This window comes from Saccopteryx leptura, chromosome 2 (assembly GCF_036850995.1).
Source record: "Saccopteryx leptura isolate mSacLep1 chromosome 2, mSacLep1_pri_phased_curated, whole genome shotgun sequence".
NCBI classification, from domain to species: domain Eukaryota; kingdom Metazoa; phylum Chordata; class Mammalia; order Chiroptera; family Emballonuridae; genus Saccopteryx; species Saccopteryx leptura.
This window is the reverse complement of record NC_089504.1, coordinates 12435473-12441116: the sequence shown is the minus strand read 5'-3', so window position 1 is coordinate 12441116 and position 5644 is coordinate 12435473.

The following is a 5644-nucleotide window of genomic DNA, read 5'->3' as shown; positions in this document are numbered from 1 at the left end:
CTGCAGAGGATAAGACCCTTCATCCCAGCCATAAACACTTCCTTGTCTGGTGTATGGGACCCCTGGGTTGAAAGCAGCATTCTTCATACCTAGTTCATGAAGGACCCCGGGGATGTTCACTATAGCACTTACACCAAAACACTGCCCCCAGCAAGGTTCCAGCATTCTGCCTGACTGTACAAATACCAGCCATCACCCATTCTAATAGGGTATGGTTTCCTGGGTTGTCATGGCAGTTCTGAAGACACTGCCTCAAGAAGGAGTGTGTGGTAATGGCAGCCAATTTCTCCATCTCTGTTCCGGAGAGCAGGATGCCATCTACCCGTACGTCTCACAACCATAGCAACCAGGCTGCCAGTGGCTCCATGGGTTTCTGCCTGAAATGTGCCTCCTTCCATCAGCTCTGCCTGGGTGTAGGGCCAGACCACAGAGTGCTCCACTACCTGGGGAGGGGGTTGTGCCTGTCCCTGAGGGACTCTTGGCTGCTGGGTTTTTACCTTCTTGGCGACCACCAGCCAGGCTCTGAGTCTGCAGATTGCAGTTGCAGCTCGAACTTCCTCCTCAGAAGAGGAGTTGGAAATGCCTGCTCTCACTGACTCAGAGCCACTCTGCTGGCATGAATGCAGCTCCGTCTTCCATGCCCACTTTGGCTCCTGTGGCTGACATCTCTCAGCCTGAAGCTAAGACTCAAGCTCTTGAACCCACAGTTGTTTCTCCTATAGCTGTTGCTGCCAACGCTCAGCTTCCAGGGAAAACTGCAACTTGTGAACCTCTAATTCCTTCTCCAGAGACCCATTCCAGTTCCAGGCACCATTGGTGCTCAGCTTGCATCTCACACTGCAGCTCTCGAACCCAGTTGGCCTCCCTCTCCAGCACTCACTCCAATTCACACTGTCACTGGCCCTCAGACTAGCCTGACCTGCAGTTCTCGGACCTGAAGCTCTTTCTCCAGTGACCGTTCCAGCTCCTGCCATTGTTGCTGCTCTCTCTGCAGCTCACCCTGGAGCTCTCAACCTCAGGCAGCCTCTTGCACAGAGCTCTTGGTTTTCTTGTGCAGGGCTGTAAAAAACACCCAGCCTACAGCCCCCAAAAGAATGTCCATGGGGAGCCATATGCTGGAAAACAGCTACCACTCCTCTACCCCAATCTTCAAGGGTGTCAGAAACTCCATACCAATATGCTCCAAATCCTGCCCACTACGCCAGATGTAATGTTGGTGGTCGAAGCTAAGCAGGTTCTCATGGAATTCGGACAGACGGTAGAGGAACTTTGGAGCCGGAAAGCGTCGGACCATACCCATTTATTGGAGTCTCGCAAAGACTGGCGAGCAAATTAACAACAAGGGAAAACCTGTTTTTCACAGTGAAAGGCAAGGGAGCAGGGAAAACCACACTGCACAGCAGCAGGAGAGCAATCTGAGAGAATCACCTGCCAGGGAAAGCACCCACAGCCTTACGTAGACCATGCACACATGGCACTGCCACACACCTACGCACCAATCAGGCAAGGTGCTTGCAGCTGGTAAACCCACGAGTAAACCTAACACAGCTGTTTTCTCCAAAGCCCTCTTCTTCCATCCGTGTGCCCTGAGTGGTCAGCGAGGGGCTTCACTAGCACCAAGGGGGCTGGTTCCGCTGCTCTCTGACTGCATTGGAGCTGGAGGCAGCAGCAATAGCAAGAGAAAACACAGATCAAAATAATGATTCCAAAAATAAGTAACAACTTTTTCCACTAAGACCCCTGTAAAGCCAGTATCCACGGCCAGGGCCACCATCACAGCAGCCCGGCCCATGCAGGTTCACATTGGATTCGGACAGTCGGTAAAGAAACAATGGAGCCAAAAACTGATAGGCCATTTTCTTTAATTCTAGCTTGCACCCGGCGGGCAAGTAAAAACACACACTGGGCTCCAAAACCCACTCACATTCAGTGCTCACAAAGCTACTGACTTATCCGAGTTTCCTAGAATCAAGGGTTTCTAGCTCACCAGCCTTATTCTCCTCAGTTCCCCATCTCCTTCCTTATCCCAGATACAAACTCTACACAAACTGGAATCTCACTCAGCACTCCGCCATCTTGGCTGCTTCTCCTGGCCTTCTCCACGTGGCCTCCTTCTGCTCTCTGCTCTGCTCCCTCTGCTCTCTCATGCTAATCATCCCAGGAACCAAAAGAGCAAGCTCTCGTTCTGCTCCCATTTTATATTGTAGCTTCACAACCTCTAATCCAATATACAAAATAGGGAAGTCTCTAATACAAAGTCACTTCTCTGAGGCATGATTGGATTGTACCGCCCCACATCAAAAAGGGTGGGAAAGGCTTAATCCCAAAACCACGCCCCACGTTACAACGATCCCCAACACACATTAATATCACCTGGGTGACGGCCTCACGTGGGCAGCACCATCCTTAACAAAGTGAGCATAATACATTTTATCTGCCCAACAACCCCCATGATCTTAACCACTGATTTATAAAGTCTCCTAGGCTGGGGGTCAGATCACTTTTGTCCTTATGCAATTTACTAAAGATGATTTTTAGCAGACTCCTCAGGTCTGAACACACAACACTACTGGGAACCTGGCACACGTGCCTCCTATTTTGGAGGACAGCTCTTTTTATTAGACACCAGTAAAGACAGGATTTGCTGGCTATCACATAAGGCTTGGCAGTGACTTTAGAAAGGGCTACTATGCATGCTATAATGTTCTCCAGGCCAATGGAGAAAGCAAAGGTTGCCACCAAATGATTGTATGTGGAAAACAGAATGTGTTCATCTGTTCTTGAGGAGAGGGGGTTGGCAATCTGTTACCATGAGGTGGATTCTCCCCTGAGCCAAGGGAAAACCCAGGGTGGAGCAGCCCAACCACCCAGGTGGAAGCCACGGCTGAAGATCAGTGCCACACACCTGATGGAGTGCCTTGGCAGCTACCCAGGCAACCTGACCAGTCAGCACCAAACCAGATGTTGTACCTTTAATGTGACAGAATGGCTACACAGCTCTGATAATATTCAACCTATATCCCTGGTATAATTGGGTTGGTTTTGTTGAGTGATTTCTTTTCTGTTTCCAACACAGAGGTATCCAGGTGCTCAAATGTCCATAACCCAGGGGACAGCCACATGAATCCATCCCAAATCTGAGCATAGCCACACATGGCTCTGATGGTGGTGTTTTAGAAGCCTCCTGGTCAGGAGTTTGATGAGTTGCCTGTTGTTGGGCAGATAAAATGTATTATGCTCACTTTGTTAAAGAGGCCATTGCCCAGGTGATATTAATGTGTGTTGAGAATTGTTGTAGCCTGAGGCTTGGTTTTGGGATTAAGCCTGTCCCACCCTTTTTGGTGTGAGGTGGTATCAATCCTATCATGCCTCAGAGAAGTGACTTTGTATTAGAGACTTCCCTATTATGTATATTGGATTAAGGGCTTGGATTTCTACACTATAAAATGGGGGAAGAACGAGAGTTTGCGCTCTTAGTTCCTGGGATGATTAGAAGAGAGAGCAGAAGGAGGCCACGTAGAGTAGGCCAGGGGAAGCAGCCAAGATGGCGGAGTGCTGAGTGAGATGCCAGTTTGTGTAGAGTTTGTATTTGGGATAAGGAAGGAAATGGGGAACAGAGGTGAATAAGTCTGGTGAGCTAGAAACCTTTGATTCTAGGAAACTCGGATAAGTCAGTGGCTTTGTGAGCACTGAATGTGACTGGGTTTTGGAGCCCAGTGTGTATTTTTTACTTGCCCGCCGGGTGCAAGCTAGAATTAAAGATGACAGCCCATCTGCTTTTGGCTCCTTTGTTTCTTTACCGACTGTCCGAATCCAATGCAAACCTGCATGGGCCGGGCGGCTGTGATGGTGGCCCTGGCCATGCCTTCTGGCTTCACACCTGTGTAAGTTTGAGTGACAGTAAAAGAATACCCATGCCCAGTGTTATTGATAGTGTGTGCCAAAGGCCAGCTTTTTGGATCAGTCTTGGTAATATCAGATGGATTAAGAGTACTAGTCACTAGATCACTATGACCACACTCCTGACTGTTCCAATCCTTTCTGCTCACAGCAATCAGAGTGACCTTTTGAAATGTTAATTTCATCAGGTCTCGGCCCTTTCTTAAACCTCTCAGTAGCAACTCACTGCTTCACATGGCCTGTAAGGCTTCACTCTTTGGTCTCTAGTTGTTGTAAAGTAGCCGTACCTCAATTCTGCGGGTTTATATAGAGACACCAAGTCCAAATGAATTTTGAAGGGTTTTATTAAAGGAGGAGATTTCTTAAATATGCTGGCTGCATATGGCTAACATGGGGCATTGCAGACCCAAATTGTGCATGCCAAATATATCTCAGAGGCTGGTTATATACCCTTTGACCACATACAGGTTGGGGGCAGCATGACATCATGGCACAATTATTAACAAGCCTATAATATTTGTCTACGGGATTCACAAAAACATTTACATTCACAAAAACAATTTACATTAAGACTTTCAAGGTAATACAATCAAGGACATTTACAAATCTTTTAGTGTCTATCTTCCCTCCTTTGCCTAGAGGTATGTTTCTCTCAGGATTCCAGGAAGGGAGGAAGAGCCAAAATCAATGTAGGATGGTATGTAAATTCTGTATCTTATTGTAAGGGAAAAGAAGTTCCTCAGACAACCTTTATTCTATAGTTTAAACTAAATGACCCATTGTCCTTATCTTTAAACTGGAGAGATGAACAAGGGGGCCTTTCCCTAAGGCTCTGCAATCATGGCATGGTGAAGAGGACCTTGGGATACACTATGCTGGGAGGCAGAGGTAAATTTGTCTAAATTAGGAGCAGGTTCCAGCCTAAAATAAGCATGGGGCATTGAGCCAAGAGGAATAAAGGAAACACTATACATTAAACAAAGCAGCAGAAAAGAGGACTATCAATACCCACAACAGAGAATTTTGAGGGATAAATAAAACCCGAATATTCAGGATAAGTATAGTAAGTGGCCCTCATGTCCACAAGAAACGAGATCAGTTTACCTGCTACTTGGAAGAAATACCCTAGGCTCGTCCACAGTGTCGTAAGATGGGGCCAACAGCCCTGGCACCTTTACCCTTCAGTGGCAGGTCCCAGCAGGCTGGGCAAGGTCAGGTCACAGGTGGCTGGAGCAGGGCTGGAGGAGACTGAACCCTTCCTTAGAGGAGCAAGGGGGAAGCTTACCTTCCAGTGTCCCTTTTTCCCCACAGCAAAGGCATGTCCCTGGTGGGGGCCAAGAAGCCTGGCAGGCCTTAGCTTAATGACCTTCCTTTCCACTCTTGAAGCAGGGCCCTGATAGAGTACTATGAAGCCCCTTCAGGGCATTGGAGCCTTTAAGGGTGTATGCCAAGAGCTGGTATTTTACCTGATCTCTTTTTGGGCTCTATTTGCCTTTTCTGTTCCTCTCTTGGTCATTATAGACCTTAAAAGCCATGCTCAGAAGATCTCGCTGAGGGGCTTGAGGGCCCTTATCCACCTATGTAAACTTTTTCCATATATCTGGAGCTGATTGGAAAAAGACAAAAACAGCGTTATTAGCTGGATCAAATAAAAGAGGGTAGTAGTTTGCAGTAGTAACAGGTTTGGTGTCTTCTGTAGGATTCCAGAGTCTCTCCACTGCTGAATAACTCTGTACATTAGCAT